The 17975-nt window shown below is 43.5% G+C and overlaps 1 pseudogene; it reads right to left on the bottom strand.

The window, feature by feature from the left end:
* Positions 1 to 11756: 11756 nt before the first annotated feature.
* LOC110286063 lies at positions 11757 to 12563 on the bottom strand (annotated as a pseudogene).
* Positions 12564 to 17975: the final 5412 nt, after the last annotated feature.

The following is a 17975-nucleotide window of genomic DNA, read 5'->3' as shown; positions in this document are numbered from 1 at the left end:
GGAGGGGGAGGGGGAGGGGGAGGGGGAGGGGGAGGAGATCTGCGTGACTGCCTGAGTGCTGGGAGGAAAAGCCTGTACCCCATCACTGCCAGATTTTCTGTTGTTTGTTTGTTTGTTTCTTTTGTTTTGTTTTTAAGATTAAAATTGTTGGGCTGTCGAGATGGCTCAGTGGTTAAGAGCGCTGATTGCTCTTCCGAAAGTCCTGAGTTCAAGTCCCAGCAACCACATGGTGGCTCACAACCATCTGTAACGAAACCTGATGTCCTCTTCTGGAGTGTCTGAAGACAGCTACAGTGTACTTACCTATAATAAATAAATAAATCTTTTAAAAAAAAGATTAAAATTGTTAAAAGAGCTCTACCTGTCTCTTTTTTAAGGAGCAAGGACTTCTTTTGGCTCACAGGGCACAGTTGCTCTTGGGGAAGGCACCTCACTGGAAATGGCTCACAGATGTCATAGCAGGAGTGCGAGGAGGCTTCTTCACATCTCAGTATGAGGTACAGCAGAGAGAGACTCAAGTTGTCTTTATACAGATACAAACATGGCTTCATGTTCTCAGACCTTTGGAACTAAGGATAGTGGCTGTCAGTGATCGACAGCAATCAAACGCTCTCAGTGTTCACATTACACATTGGCAGAGATTTTTAAAGAGAATTTCCCATGCTGGCAAAAATATTGAGACATTTGTCCTAGGTTACACTATTGGCATGGATATAAATCCTCATTTGCTTTCTGGAAGATTATTTGGCATTGAAAATCCACAAGTTTAAAGCTAGAAGCAAGTCATCATGACCTCTGACTTGACAAAGTTCCTTCTAAGAATTTGCCTGTCATGGGGCTGGGGAGGTGGCTCGGTAGTAGAGCATGTGCTGTCTAAAACATGAGGAGCAGAGCCTGGATTCCCAGCCCCCACAGAGGAAGCCAGGTGTGATGGTATGCATCAGTACAGTACTCCCAATGCTTTGGGACAGAGACAGGTGGAGGCTTACAGTCTAGCAGAGACAGCAAGATCCTGATTCACTGAGAGATCCTGTTTCAAAAAATGAGGTAGAGAAGCAGTTGAGGAAGCCATCTAGATATCAGAAAGATCTGACCTCATGTGAGCCCACGTGTGCTGGTGCATTTATACAACACACACACACACACACATGCAGATAGAGAAAAAGAGAGATTTCAACTATGAAAGCAATCAGAATTAAAGAAAAGGGAAATTCATTGCTATTTATTTATAACAGCAACACACACCAAATAAATAATAATCTAATACATAAATAGTCAACAACAGGGAACTGGCATTTGCCAGGCATGGTAGAGCTTGCCTGTAAGCCTACCACTTAGAATGAAAGGCAATGGGATTAGGAGCTCGAGGTTATCTCAGTTTGCATATTGAGGTCCAGTCTTCAAAAGCAAAAAACCAGAACTAGGTATAGAAGTGCAGGTCTATAATCCCAACACTTGGACGTGGAAGCAGGAGCAGCGGGGGTTCAAGGCCATCCTTGGCTACTTAATGAGTTTGTGATCAGTCTGGGCAACTCAAGATCCTATTTCCAAAACAGTAACAACAGAATAATTCCAAATGTCTAGGATGTAACTCAGTTTGTAGAGCACTTACCTAGCATAAATGAATCCCTGGGTTCAATCCCCAGCTCCACATAAAATCATACATGGAGGTACAGGCCAGGTCTGAAGTGCCAGCATGCAGGAGATGGAGGCAGGAGGCTCAGAAGGTCACGTTTATTCTCCGCTACACAGTAAGTTCAAGGCTGGCCTTGGCTACTTAAGATACAGTCTGGGGGTGGGGGGAGGAAATAAAAACAAAACGACAGAAGATTAGCAAGCATATTACAGTATTACATGTTACAGTAGGAACATAGACTGAAATAACTGCAGCTGTTGAATGCTTTATTACTGAGACTTAGTGAGACATGGAAATGTGCATAATGCATCCCATGGAGAAAGACTGCACACATAGAAATTCCATATAAATATTTATCATTTGTGGGATGAGGAGGATGTAGTCTACCAATGAGAAACGCCNCCCCCCCCCCCGGTGTGTGTGTGTGTGTGTGTGTGTGTGTGTGTGTGTGTGTGCACTTGAAAAAATACAAAAATACATTTAAAAGACTTCCTGGTAACTCTCCTTGGTAGCATGATGAGTTGCTACTTATTTCTATTCTGTATTCCTCTGTGCTGTGCAAAATTTTTATAATAGACATGTAGTATACCTGGTCAAAGGATAAATACTTACATAGAAATAGCTTTATGAAGCATTTGACTTCACACAATAAATGTGTGTATCTTTTACACTTTAATCTTAGACAAAAAGCCAATAAGTGCAATACGTGGATTTTTTTTTTTTAAAGCCGAGCCTTTCTAAGTGACTCTCCAAATGTGATGAGGACATGTTTCAGAGAACGTGTCCAACCGTGCGAAGGGCTGGCTGTTCCTGACACTTACTGATGCCATGGTACATGAAGCCTTTGTCGGCCTCAAGCGCATGCACCCTTCACTAGGAGGCTGAACACAGGCTTCCTTCTCTTAGCCCACTGCAATCCCAGCGGAAGCACCTGGGAGGACTGGCCCAGAGCCACGCTATGTCCTCCAACACTCTGTGAGAGCCACGGAAAAGCCAACTCCTCACAAAATCGGCAGATGGCGGGACTTCCTCTTGGCTCCCGTGCATCCAGCCATATTGGTGCAAGCACAACTGAGAAAGGCAAGCAGGTTCCCCAGGGCCGAATGACATGAGTGTTCTCCCAGGGGGGTGCTGGGCCAGGCCAGCTGGCATCACCAGCAAAGTCCTAGCCTGTTTCAAGGAAGATAATGGACAAAATAACGGAAAGAGCTGAAACTGAAGGGCTGGGGCGGTTGGTGAGGGTACGAGCGGGGCTGTGAGCGCTGAAAAGATGCTGTCGGGAAATGTCCAATGTTCAAGACGCAAAGGAAGCTTTGTGCTGAGAGCTCGCGCCTGGGGCCCCTTCTGATCTTAAGTTATTGCTACCATAGAATTGAGAGTGGGGTACGGAGTATGTAAATGAGCTTGGAGCTGCTTCTAGCCTGTGAAGACAACACAGACAGAAATTTATAATGAAAATATACAGTAAACATTTCGGTTAATAAAAAATGTACTCGGTGGCAAGAAGGAGCCAGTTAAATAAACCACTGTGGCTCCTAACAGAAGTGTGGCGCTTCTAATCCAGTGGTTCTCAACCTAAGAGCCAAGAGACCTCTGAGGGTTGAACAGCCCTTTCACGGTGGGTTGCCGAAGACCGTCAGCCAACACAGATACTTAGATTATAATTCATAACAGTAGCAAAATTACTGTTGTGAAGTAGCAATAAAAATAATTTTGTGGCTTGGGGTCACCTCATCATGGGGAACTATATTAAAGGATTGCAGCCTTAGCAGCGTTGAAACCCACGGCTCTAATAGGTACAATGATCCTCTATAGCACTTATTTCAGAGGATGCTTGACACCCAGGTTAGGTTTTCTCTGTTGGTAGAGAATCATCCCATCTTACAGTAGTGGGCAGCAAGGGTTTCCTCTGGAAGACATATAGGTTTGGTTAAAAGCATTAGTCCAGTGAGTCGGCACACTATTTCTTGACAGGTTGGTCTTTAATAATGACTTAAGTCGTCTTATCTAAAGTGTCTTTGTATTTAAAATAGGACTAATAAGAGCCACCTCTTCCCTGGTGCTCCTGTAGAGAGAATATACCTGAAGTACTCCAGGTCACCTCTTAGTATGTTATTGGTATTTATTTTAATAAAGGAGATAATAAAATGCCAGCTTAGACAAAGCACAGGATGCTAAAATGTTAGATTTGGAAGGCACCTTAGACATAATCTTTATTTAAATCATCTTATTTTTCATAAAATATCATAACTCACAGAGGTTGAATGGTGTGCAAGGACCCATAACGACCCCCGCATCCTCCTCCTCCTCTCCCTCCTCACCCTTCTCCATGTTACTTAAATCAATTCTCTTTGTATTCATACTTTTGGTTAATAGAAAACACACTTTTCTGAAAACCAAAATAAAAATATTTTGCAAATGATTTGGAAATTGTTTCTGCCATTTATAAATTATAAACTTACCTTGACTACTTTAGTTGTTGCTTATAAACACCTAACTGCCATTTCAGACAGTCTTTCCAAGATGACCTTGGCATTTGGCTAAACAGCCCAGCTGACCCTTGCCACAGCTCACCCAACCCATGGGTGAGCCAGGAAACTCAGTCTTTGCCCCTTCAAATAGAGGCAGCCCCGCCTGTTTCATTACCCTTAGCTTCTCTTGTCACTTTTAGCTAGTTGGAAGAAAACAGTTATAAGTTTAGACAAGCCATATGTGTTTCATTCATTCCAATGACACAAAACATCTTTTTTAGAAATTAAAACTGGATGTGCAACAGTGCCTGGCAGGTAGCAAGAAAACAGAGGGAACACAAAATGACAGGTACTGTGTGGTCTCTCACTTGAGGAATCTAAGGCCTCTGATCTCGTGGAGGTTGCCAGAGGCATCAGTAGTGGGTAACAAAGACTAGGCAGGGAAGAGCAAGGGGGATGGATAGATATGGGTCATTATGCCCCATGTAAAAAAATGGTGTGATGTTTAGTTGTAGTGGATGACTATGGTTGGTATGCATGCAGATATTTCAAAGCAACAGTATCCAGGGGTGGTGGTACATGTGTTTAATCCTAGCATCCCAGAAGCAGAGGCAGGTGGAACACCATGATTTTGAGACTGGCCTGGTTTATACAGTGAGGTCCAGGCTAGTCAGAGCTACTTAGAAACACCTTGTCTCACTGGGTAGTTTTGGCCCATGCCATTAATCCTAGCACTTAGGAGGCAGAGTCAAGCAGATCTCTGAGTTTGGGGCCAGCATGGTCTACAGATTGAGTTCCAGGACTGTCAGGGATACACAGACAAACCCTGACTCAAAAAAAAAAAAAAAAAAAAAAAAAAAAGGAAGGAAGGAAGAAAGGGAAGGAGGGAGGGAGGGAGGGAGGATGGAAGAGAAAAAAGGAAGAAAGAAAAGCAAAAAAAAAAAAACCCTGTATCAAAAAATATTTTATAAAAAAAAATTAACTACAAAGATTTTTGACAGTTATTAGTATGAAGAAATGAAAAATAGAGGCCAGCAGTTAAGAGCACTGACTGCTCTTTCAGATGTCCTGAGTTCAATTCCCAGCAACTACAGGTAGCTCACAACCATTTGTCATGAGATCTGATGCCCTCTTAAGGTGTGTCTGAAGACAGCTACAGTGCACTCACATACATAAAATAAATAAATAATTCTTTAAAAGAAAGAAAGGAAACATATTTACAGCAACAGATATGCTAATTACCCTGCTTGGATCATTTCTACGTGGATACATGTATCAAGCTATAATGAATAAATAAATATCATTATTTGTGTCAATAACAAATAAAGACTTGGCAGTGTGGGCTCATAAGAATAGCTTTTAAGGAGACTTAGGGAGGAAGGTCATGATTCCAGGACAGCCTGGGCTACAAACTAAATTCAAGACTAGCTGGATGATATAGAGAAACTCCGTTGCAAAATAAAAAGTGAAAAGGGGGCTAAATAGACTGAGGTAGAGTGCTTACACAAAGTCCTGAGTTAAATTCCCATTTTTGAAAAAACAAAACAAAACAAAACAAAACAAAAACAAACTTGTTAAAAAAACAAGTAAAAATAATAATGATGATAAGGAGAAATGGAACAAAGGAGAGAACAAGGTTGCTGATGTTTTTCTGGTTGTTTTTAGGTGGCTAGGGAGACAGCCAGTCCTCCCAATAGCCTGGTTAGTCATACATTATGATTCCCATCTCAGGTGAAGAAGCCACTGGCGGTCAGAGGGCAGCTTGCCTGATCTCATACAGCCAGGAAATGACAAGAGTTGGAATTTGAACCCAGGCCCATGTGTTGCCAAACTACTTCCTTTAAGTAACGCTTACTCCAACTCATGCTAGCCATGACATTTCTCGGATTGAGATGCTCTTTATATCAAAAGCGAAAAATCGTTACATAGTGTCCCTACAGCCGGCTATATATTCCAAGACAAGAAATCCTGTATGAAATTCACTAAAACGTGTCCAGAGTCTAGTACAAAGTACTCAAGTTGAGCCCCAGATTCCTCGGAAATAGTGGGAAGTATAAGGCTTCAGTCCTACCCGGCTACCTTGTTTTCTGTGTTTTAGACAAGCTCTAGCAACCTCTGCCAGGCTGGCCTTCAGCTTTCCTTCCCCCAGCCTCCTCCTCCAAGGGCAGGGCTTACACTTAGGCACAAGGGCCCACGCTGTCATTATGGCTGACTCGTCCTATCAGTTCTGACCCGTACACTGTCAGGAACCAGACTGACTCTTGACAAACAGAAGAAGACTCATCCACGCTTTATTTGCATAAAGACCTGCCTCTAAATTCAGCTTCTTTATGATGAATCAGCTCCTCTTTCCTGGCCTTTCTGGGAGCAGGGATTCTGTGCGCTCTTCACTGGCTTTCCCTCAAAGTGTTTTTCCAGTTCGCTTACAGTTGAGAACAGATGTAGATGCTGGCCTGCTCCCAAAACCCTGCAGCTAACTCCTGACTCCACGATTCCCTACAGACTGAGCGGGGCTGAAGTAGAAAATGATTTCAACCCATGGCTCAATCTGCATCACTCACTGCCAATTCAGTTCTAGCCCAAAGGAACCCTCAGTTCGTGCTGAGCATGTACAGGGCGCACTACATTTTGGAGATTTAAGGCTTCGTCCTCCCTCCTCTGGCCCAACACCATCATTTGCCAGTTTTCCTGACTCTAACAATAGAAGGAAAAAAAGTCTTTGGAAAACCGGAGACACACAATAGATCAAGATGATCTGGCCTTGGCTACCAACGCAAACGACCATGAGCTCAGACAGAAAATAAAGTAGGTCTTTTAAAGAGTGAGTGCTTCAGGCCAGAGAGATGGCTCAGCTATCAAGAATGCATCCTCTTTTAGAGGAACCAAGTTCAGTTCCCCGTACCCACATCAGGCAGTTCACAACAGCCTGTTACTCCAACTCCAGAGGATCCTACACACCCTGCGGAACTCCTCAGGAACTACCATTCATGGGCACCTACATATGCAAACTTAAAATTAAGAAATAAATCCTAAAAAAGGAAAAAAGAAGAAAGTAACTGGGGATCATTTAAAACAAAAAATTAGAGCACGGGGGGGGGGGGTCGGGAGGGGGTAGGCAAATACAGTGTAACTTTGAGTCACTCGCAAGTGCTAACGTCAGCTGGGTCATTTCCGCATCACTGACAAATACAGGAAACTGCCCTGTGTTGATAAAAAGCAGATGAGAGGACAGCCATCCCTAGCACGGTCCTTTATTCCAGTAAAGCCACAGCCGTAAAACTGCTGCTGCAGCAGAGACACAGGGGGACCGGATAGCATCTTCACAGCCCTCAGTTCTGGGAACAGCTTGTGGTGCTCACAGACCTCCAGTCCGGAGTCGTTGCTGAGTATTAAATGGGTGCATCCTGTGCTGACCTTTGGGCAAATCCGAGGGCTCAAGAATCTACCTACGGTCTTCTTTTCTATCTGTTCGAGTAAACTGGGGATCTGGCATTCCCTCAAACAACCATACTGGTCTCGTTCGCTTACTCACTCACTAAATGTTTGATCTCCAGTCATGAATCAAGTTCCATCTGAGGCCCAGGGAGCAAAGTTGAAATCGAAAGACCCGGAGGCATGGCCCCAGTTCGTTTTTGCTCTCTATGGGCAGATTTTAAGCCACCTTCATCAGACTAGGAATCATGTGGAGCTTGCCAGTGATATTTCAAAGTGACTATGCCTTTCTGCTGATAACATTTTTTCCTCTCCAAGGATATTTTCTTTAAAGTTACAAAATTTACAGCCCAGAGTGATAGGAAAGCAGTAAAAACCTGGTGAGTTGAAAAAAGTCATTTATTGTTCCCCTAAAGTGTGAGCAGCCTCACGTTAAGACTCCAGTGGGACATTCTCTCCACGGGCACGCAGAGTGCTAACCTCTCAGACATGTAAGTTATAGATGTACCTTGTTAGTTTTTGTTATTAATATTTGAAGAACTTTTACACGTTAGCACAAAGGATTAGAACACGTTAATTCTCTGAGCAGGAGGTATAAACAAAATAAATAATAATTGTTCTCTTAGAAGGTCCACTAGGCTGGCATGCTATTTTTATAGAGAAGGAGACAGCCTTGTAAAAAGCAGAGTAAACAAAACATTAAAGGCAGAATCCGGTCAAGAGAAGGACCTGGGAGGATTAGGGACCGTGACAAAGATGGTGTCTGAATGTCAGGATCTCATCGAAAAGGAGAAAAAGTTAGGATAAAGTTATTAAGTGACAGTTCCCTACCACCAACGTGAGGGCCCCAGAGTCAGCAAATGGAAACGTGAATGTAAGAGATCACACATTAAGGTTAAATGGGGATTAATAATGAAGGTGGCCAGAGTTTCCTTGTTCTGCAGAAGTTGGGGGTTTAGGACAAGGTGAAAGAATAATTATACAATATGAGAAAAGAGGAGGAACCAGCAAGAACCCTGTGTGCTTTCCAGGGGAAGCAACAGATGAACGGAGGCACATAGCACAGACACCTTAGCAGCGAGGTGACATCTGGGCATTGAACTATAGGAGTTTCCATCTTGGTGTGGTGGAGCATTCCTATAATCTCAGCAACCAGGAGGCTGAGGCAGGAGAAACTGGAGTATAAGGCTAGCCTGTACTACTTGGTGAGATCCTGTCTCAAAATCAAAAACAGAAAGGAGTTTTCTGAGGCACAAATACAGAAGACAGAGTTTCAACTTCAAGAACAGCATGTGCAGAGGTAATAAATTAAAATCAAGTGCTGCGGCTGGAGAGTAATAGAGGTGGGGACTGCCAAGCTGCTGTATACATCTGAAAAGGTAAGGGCTTTAGACATCCCCAGAGCAAAGCCAGGAAAGCACGTTGTTCTCTCTCTCTCTCTCTCTCTCTCTCTCTCTCTCTCTCTCTCTCTCTCTCTCTCTCGTCTGTCTCTCTGTCTCTATCTCTGTCTTCCTCTCTATCTCTCTGTTTCTGTCTGTCTCTCTCTTTCCCTCTCTCTGTCTCTGTCTCTCTCTCTCTTCCCCCCGCCCGTGTGTGTGTGTGTGTGTGTGTGTGTTTCTGATCTGTGTCTCTCTGTCTCCCTCTCTGTCTCCCTCTCTATCTCTCTGTTTCTCTCTCCCTTTACTTCTCTTTCTCTGTCTCTCTATATCTCTGTCTCTCTGTGTTGCTGTCTGTCTGTCTCTGTGTCTGTCTCTGTCTATCTATCTGGATCTTACTATATACTCAGAATGACTTTGAACTCCCTGTGATCAGGTTGTTTTGATCAACTTAAAAATCATTTTTAAGCTACAGAAAAAGTTGCAACAATAAAGAAATTTCATGGTGGTGCATTTGAGAGGCTGAGGCAGGAGGATTACAAATTCAACGCCACCTTGGGCTACAAAAGTAGGATCCTGTCTCAAATACCAAACCAAAATAAACAGAAACAGATTTCATAGAGAACCATTCCAATTGCTAACACTTGCCATTCTCTCTGCGTTTGTGTCCACACCCTATTCACGGGACACTTTGACACTCAATAAATCACATATGGTCACTGAAGTGACCTTTTAGCTCAGTGATAGATCATTGAGCTAGTAGTGTCCATGCCTAAGATCAATCCACAGAAAAAGGAAAGAGCACAAAGATAAGATGCTCATGAAGATAGGAAGGGGTAGTAGGTGTTCCTCTAGAACTGCAATAACGGGCCACCAGATCAAGGCCGCCTTCCTTTTTAGGTGGAAGAGAGAAATGTTAGGAGAAAACTTTTTCCAGGTCGGTGCATCTGAGGGAAACTCTGGTTTGAGGACTTGGTATCTCAGTGGTAGAGGCTGTGGCAAAGCAAAAATTAGTGGTAAAACAATAGAAGGTGTATAAATATTGCCTATATACACATACATAATCCTGTTTGTATGATAAGCATGATTTCAAACCCTTTAGATAAATCAATTCATTTAACTCTTGTAACAATCCTTCAAAACTAGATAAGCTTCCTGTGTCTGGAGGCTCCCAACAAGGGACCAGACAAGAGAAATGTACTGCGATAGATTATCTTTAAATTTTTGCCTTCTTTGGTCAGAAACCTTAGAAGTTAAGAGAACTGGCTGCTCTTACAGAGGACCTGGTTTTGCTTCCCAGCACCTACATGGTGGCTCACAACTATCTGTTACTCCTGTTCTAGAGGATCAAAACCCTCTTCTGATTTCCCTTGGCACCAGACTCACACAGGCAGGCAGGCAGGCATGCATACGTGCATGCATGCAAGCAAGCAAAACTCATACACACAAAATAAATAAATATAAAACATTTTTTAAATAAATTTGGAATATTTTACCTCCACTTACACCAGGAGATAGCTTGCTACTCTCTAGACCTCCAACCTTGGCTGAAGCCTGTTTTCATCTCTTATGTAAATTCATGCCTGTAAAGGCTTTTGATTATATATGATATTAGTATCGTCCACATCAACAAAAACTAACCTAAAATGTGAAGAGTAGGAGATACTTTTGATTATAAATTGATTTTGAATTCGATGAAGCAAAGTGAGGTCCAGAAATGACAAGTCATTTTAATTTTTATTTAAAGATGTAAAATGGTTTAACTCTCACTGGCATGAAAGCCAGTATTTCCCAAGCGCCCTCTTGTGGCATGGATTAATGATTTCCAAATTCCTGATAGATGGAGACCAGGGAAGCAGATTTCCCTTTTCTGTGCTAGGCACTGAACCCAGGGCTTTGCACTTCCTAGGTGAATGCCTGTGCACTACAGTGCACACCTGACTGCAGCTGTGGAATCACAGTGATTTCCGTTTAGCTGCTGTGGAAGCCTGCAGCTTAAAACCTTCTCACTGTCCTGGAAACGCTGGAAACAAATCTTTCAAAGGCATAAGAAAACAGATAATTTCTCATATTGTTTAGGAAGCCAACTTAAGATGGCGCCAGTTTCTGGTGTGCCGTTGTCATAAACAACACCACTGCGCAGGCATAAGCCCAAGTCTGGCGCTAACCCCTCCCAAGCGGGTACATGCTAATTAGGTGACAGCAGTTCAACCAATCCCAGGAGGACACGAAGCCTTTCCCTGTGCTGGGGTGCATATAGCAGACCTCCCTGGGTTCCCGGGGTCCCCATAGCAGCATCGAGGTGTTCCTGCAATAAAGGCAGTTGAGAAGAATCCGACCGTGTTGTGTCTTCCATGCCGGCTGAGGTGGGCACAACAATATTGTATACAAAAGATGAGAGACAGCTAGCTCAAGGTCAACAAAAATGTAAATGGCAAGATGAAGAGCGGAGCCCAGTGCCTCTGTGGCCTTACTTGCAGCATGATGAACTAGAAGAACACTGTCTGATCTAGTCCTCCTCAGAGTGCTGATCTGGGAACAGTTCTGCAAAGTTCCCTGTACTGCCATTGCCTCTGACAGAGGACAGCACAAGCAAAGTGGACAAGAGAGAGTCTTTGAAGATCAACGATTTCCTTTGCAGCACTCAGCATACCCCAAAGATGGCCTTTAAGGAAGTGAAGGGGTCCTCTGCCCAAATCTACTTTGTGAAGTTCTGATCTGCTCTGACATTCAGAGCTGGCCTTGGGGGATGGGGGGGTGTGGAAGGCAGAGGCCATGTTCTTTTTTTGTTTTGTTTTTAATTTTGTAATTATATTTAGGTACAGAAAATTTAGTGTACATTTAACCCAATTTAGTGGCAAGTTCTTTAGCCTTTGCTTTTTCCAGCTTGGCAATGCGAGCCACAGACTTAGGACCCAGGACATTGCCTCCCCAGTGGCGACGGATCTCGTCATATCTGTCATTATAATTGGTCCTAATTGCTTCCACCAGCTTAGCCAGAGCACCCTTGTCTTCCAAGTTAACCTGTGTGAAGGCAACAGTGGTGCATGTCTTCCTGTGGACCAGGTGCCCCAACCTGGCCTTTCCCTTGATGATGCAGTAGGGTACCCCCATCTTTCGACACAGGGCAGGCAGGAAAACCACCAGCTCAATGGGGTCTACGTCATGGGCAATCACCACCAGCTGAGCCTTCTTGTTCTCCACTAAGGTGGTGACTGTATTGACTCCTGCTCGGAGGACAGGTGGTCTCTTAGTTGGGACGTCGCCTTTGCCAGCAGCTTTCTTCTCAGCACAGGCCAGTAGCCTTTGCTTCTTCTCTTGCTTTGTCTCTAGTCTGTACTTGTGGGCAAGCTTAAGCAGCTGAGTAGCTGTCTGCCTGTCCAGCGCCTGGGTGAACTGGTTAATGGCAGGAGGGACTTTGAGCCACTTGTAGAGGATGGCTCTTTGCCACTGCAGCCTGATGTAGCAGGGCCATTTGACGAAGAGCGTTAAATCTCTTTTGGGCTGGATGTCCTGTCCAATGCCAAAGTTCTTGGGCCTCTTCTCAAGCAGAGGGTTGACCACCTTCTTGGCCTCCTGCTTCTTGACAACGGCGGGGGCGGGGGCCACCTTCTTCCCCTTGGCCTTCTTCTCTTTGGGCATCTTGCTCTGCTGCTGGAGAGCCAGAGGCCATGTTCTTAAGGACACACCAACAGAATGGGCATCCCCTGAGAGCTTATTAAAAATGCAGAAACTTAGTGCCCTACCCCTCAGAGGCAGATCTGACACTTTATCAAAACCCCAGAGGGGTTCTTATGCACTTTAGTGTTTGAGAGATGCTGTCCTAAAAGAACTTCTGAATGCTACGGCTGGGAAAGTGACTCAAGTTTCCCTTTGCCAGTTCAGAAACTTAGGGTGCATTCCTAGAATTCTACTCACAAGATTGCAGAATAAAAACATATCTTAACTCTAGATGATACAAGAGTCAGATTCATCTGTCTTTCAATCCTATCTTCTGTCCATGGTGGTGCATAGGTTTCCAAACTCAGAGGGTACTTCCCAGCAGAATTCAAGCATCAGGGTCTGAAATAGATTGTGTAAGCAGCCAGCAACTCTCGGTCTGTAATGAGATACCCGGACCTCAGCAAATTACTGGGGTTTTCTTGATTAGTTACTAATCAATAGTATGGAGACAGTGCTGTCGATCTTATGTATTTCCCAAGGAAGTTAAAGGATCCAAAAATTCCCAGGCTGGGATGATGATGGCTCAGTGGGTAAAGGGCTTGCTGAGCACAGTGAAGACCAAAGTTAGGATTCATCCTTGGCTTCCCACACCAAACCCACTGCAGTTAATAAGAGGCTTATCACTTCTTCTGAGTCTTTCCATTCATCCTCACTGCCCCTACCCTGGATCTACATGCTACTGAGTCCTAGCCCTTTCCTCTGCTTCTGATGCCCTTTAATTCATATTTTAGTCTAGACTCAAATAGATTCTTTTTTTAACTTCTCTCTCTCTCTCTCTCTCTCTCTCTCTCTCTCTCTCTCTCTCTCTCTCTCTGATCATGCTGCAGCATACATGTAGTTAGGGGACAACTTGTAGACACCTTGCTACAAGATCAAGGCCAATTTGGTAAACTTAGTGAGTTCTGGGCCTACATAGAAAGACCTTATCTAGAATAAACAAACAAAACAAGAAAGAAAAAAACAAAGATACAGTGAAGAAATAACAGATAGAACTGGGTGATGGACACATGAGTGTTTACTATGTTATATTTTCTATAGCTCACCTGCATCTTATACATATTTTATATTTATTAATAAGATTAACAAATGACTTTTCATCTATAAAACATCTATTAAGAATATTAAGAGCTTATTTTCTATTTATTATAAATTGTCTTGGCCATAAGCCACCATGTCTGTTTGGCGGATTCAAGGTGCCAGTGGTCCTATGGTGCTCTCAAGACTACCACTTAGGCCTCAATTTTAAGGGCTCAACCTACCCTTACTCTAAATCTAGTATTACACGTTCAGTAAAAATGGAAAGTAACAAAAATCCTGACTTTGATACTTACCAGCTATTCAGTCTTAAAAGGGTTGGTCTCATTTTTCTTATTCACAAAATAGGACTAACGACTCCAACCTTACAGGATTGCTGTAATTACTAAACGAGATAAACTTGCACCAAGTGCTTGGGCCTCCTTACCAAGTTACCAATGTGTTAACTTCCTTCCCCACAATGAAATACAAGTTAGTATGCAACTACGGCTATCAATAACAAGAAATGTAACCAGTACATTATTTCAGTTAACTACTATCCAGATGTTTACTGAGTGGCTACTCTCTGTCTTAATATTTTGATAACGGGCGAGTGGCTTCACCTTCACAGAGAAAGCCTCAAAGCCAAGCCCCTGGAGAGATTTCTGGTCCACACCATGAATGAAGCTATAGAAGCTAGGCAGATGGCTTAGCGGAGAAGAGTGCTAGCTGCATACACGTGAAGACCAGAGTTTGCATCTTTAGCACCTACACAAAATGATCAGCAAGTATGGCCATTTGTGCTTGCAACCCCAGAGCTGGGTTGTTGGAGGGGTGGAGACCAGAGATGCTGAGGTTTGCTGACTGACCAGCCAATGTAACTGAAAAACATAATAAGGCCCAGGTTCAGTGAGAGAAAGGTCTTGAAGGAATAAGGTCAAAAATAAGAAAGCAGGAACCTGATGTCCCCTTCTGGCCTCTGCAGGCACATGCATGGGCAAGTGCACTTACATACACATGCACACATGTGCATATCCTACTGACATACACACACGTACCACACACACACACACCCCAAAATGAGATAATGGAGTTATGGATATGTCCCTCGGAGCTAGTAAAATGTTTAATAAATAATGACAATGTGACCCTTTCTGCCAGCTTGGTACTTAAGGCCATTCAGACCTTATGTTTCCGATGAGTCATTGCTAAGCTGGAGAATATGATCTCCTAAAGCTACCTGGAAGGCTGGCTATGTCACCTCTGTGAGATGGATTCTAAATACATACCCTCCCAGCAGCCAGGGAGGGGAGGTCTGAACTCCTGGGAAGCGAGACGGTGTTTTGTTCTAGTTTACAAAAAATATTGTTAGATTCCAGTCCGAGAAACTGTCCCCGGGATGACTGAAAGCAGAGCTAAGGAAACAGAATGCATATTTTTAATTGATTATTTCCTTGAACCAAATCCCCAAAGGGGATTGTTGATGGCATGAACTATGGCAATGGGTCCCACAGTATTGTCAAAGTGGGCATGGATGACCTTGGTCAGAGGAGATAAGTAGTTATTGGTGCCAGAGGCTTTGCTGAAGATCTGAAGTGAGGTTTTGTGCTAGTCCTGGTACATGCCCATCAAAAACATGGGCCCATTAGGAGAACAGAAGAGATGGTGGCTCTTTTGGCTTCACCTTTCAAGTAGACCCTGGCCATCCCAATGGTTGTTAAAAGACTAGTAGATTCCACAACATATTCGGCAGTGGCATCACCCCATTTGATTGGCAAGATCTCAGTCCGGGAAGATGGAGATGGCCTTTGCATGGACAAGTTTCTTTTTAACCCTCTTTACTGTGCTATGCAACTTGCTGTGGGTGGCAGCATTCAAGACTACGTAGTGTGTGTGATTGAGGTCAATGAAGGGATCATTAATGTCAATAATATCTACATTGTTAGACTAATCCACCCACTTCAACCTTCACCATCTTCTCTCAGGGATGGACTGGCAACTGCATGAGAAGATGGAGCTATTCTTGGGAGGACTAAGGTAGAGAGTTTCTATAATTTTTTGAGACATAGTATCTCACTGAACCAAGCTCCAGGAATCCTCTTGTCTACACACACACACACACACACACACACACACACACACACACACCCCAGCTGGCTATATATGCATACTGCTATGCCTGGATCTTTAACATGGATTTGGTGGGTCAAGGATGAAGTCCTCATGACTGTCAGCAAGCACTCCACCAACTGAGTCATCTCCCCAGCCCCTGGATTTTATTTTATTAAAGATTTATTTATTATTATACCTAAGTACACTGTAGCTGTCTTCAGATGTGCCAGAAGAGGGCATCAGATCTCATTACAGATGGTTGTGAGTCATCATGTGGTTGCTGGGGATTGAACTCAGGACCTTTGGAAGAGCAGTCAGTGCTCTTACCTGATGAGCCATCTCGCCAGCCCGATTTTATTTTTTCATTTTTTATTTATTTAAGTTAGCCTTAGTCTTTCAGAGGTAATATTTTCAATGTTGAAGAGGAATTGAGCTAGAGTAGAGTTGAGATGCTGTTTTTCCCGTTATCGTGGTAGTTGGGGAACAAGGTTGAATCCCAGCACCCTCTTGAAATGAGAATACTATCTACAGACAAGACTATTACAGGCTAGCCCCATGAGGAAGTGAAATAATAGTCAAAGAAAAATTACTCACCTCAAAACACAAATTATTTTAGGAAATAAAGGAGCGATGGCATTAGGGTGTATAGTAATATACTGTGTACTATTATATATATATATATATATATATATGTATATGTATATGTATATGTATATGTGTGTGTGTGTGTGTGTGTGTGTGTGTGTGTGTGTGTGTGTGTGTGCAAGTGGGAAGGAAAGGAGAGAAAGAGAAAAATCCTCAGGGCCTTGAGGTGAGTTGAGCGGTTAGTATTGAGTTGATGGAGAAGGCGTGAGAGAGAGGGACACATTTAGAAGCAGGAGCAACAGTGTCAGCAGAAAGTGTGGTCCAGCTGTTTGGATAGAAGAAGGTGGGCTGAGAAGAGAGAGAGTATCATAAAAGTCCTATCACATCTCAGAAGTCATTCCCAGCTCTCAGGAGGCAAAGACTTGGAACTCACAACCTGGTGAGCCTGGAGATTTGGGGAAGGGAAAGGAAAAAGAGAAAGAGTAGGGAGAACATGGGTGGGTGTGGGTGGGGCCTGCGGGCCTGCCAAACAGGCAGGGGACTATTGAATCAACTCAAGGGAGACAGAACTGCATGGCATCAAGGGTGCCAAAGCTAGCTGCCCTTGTCAATACCAAAACACAGCTCCCATCTCAAAAGGAATGAGAACTAGTTTACTGTAGAGCCAAATTTTAGTGCCCACCCACCAGGAATGTAGATTTAGGTCTCCCCCAAATACCATGTTCCAATGTGGGTGCAGCTTCATGAAGTTTTTATAATCACAAAACAAAGAAAAGTTATTAATTAAGGAAGTTTTTAAATACTTCAGTGGAAACATTAGGTAAGTAGTTACAGCCCAGAGGAGAAATCTCAGCTGCAGGCCTCAGATGTTATCTTAGCCCTTTGATTTGTAGAGAATAGAGTTTGGTTAATACATTCCAAAGGATTTTATAGGCTTATCAGGGTTTTAGGTCCAACACAGAGGTAGGCAAGGAATGGCTCTTAGACCAAGGAAAACTGTAATTAGCCCCTAGATCCGCAACATTCCAAACTCTGTCATTGAAGTTCTAATCAGACAATTGCATTTGTAGATGGGGCTTCTTCCCAGGGATTCTTGTTTACAGCCTGATTGCTGCTTTGCTGAATTCCAACGCAAGTCTGAGTCTCTGGGTATTTCTTCCCTGGCTCCCAGAGGTCTGCAGCACAAGCATTCCTGCTCTGTCTCAGGGCCTCCATTTAGGGGATCTGTTTACAGCTGGTCCCTGGTCAGTGGGTCACAGGGCTTCCCAGATGGTTTCTCAGGAGCTGGTGTCTTTCAGACTGTTCCCTGGTTGACAGTGCTAGTCCTGTTCTTGGTGACATTTTTTTTTCATCCAGTGTTACAATACACTGTTTTTGTTGTTGTTAAAGATTTATTTACTTATTGTATGTATTCGAGTACACTGTTGCTCTTTACAGACATACCAGAAGAGGACATCAGATCCTATTACAGATGGTTGTGAGCCACCATGTGGTTGCTAGGAACTGAACTCAGGACCTCTGGAAGAGCAGTCAGTGCTTTTAACCTCTAAGCCATCTTTTCTCCACCCCCAACCCCCCCTTTTTTTTGCCTGAAATTTTTTCATAATTCTCAGTATGCAGAATATG

The sequence above is a fragment of the Mus caroli genome, chromosome 19 (genome assembly GCF_900094665.2).
Source record: "Mus caroli chromosome 19, CAROLI_EIJ_v1.1, whole genome shotgun sequence".
Lineage (NCBI taxonomy): Eukaryota > Metazoa > Chordata > Mammalia > Rodentia > Muridae > Mus > Mus caroli.
This window is presented reverse-complemented; position numbering and strand designations above follow the sequence as displayed.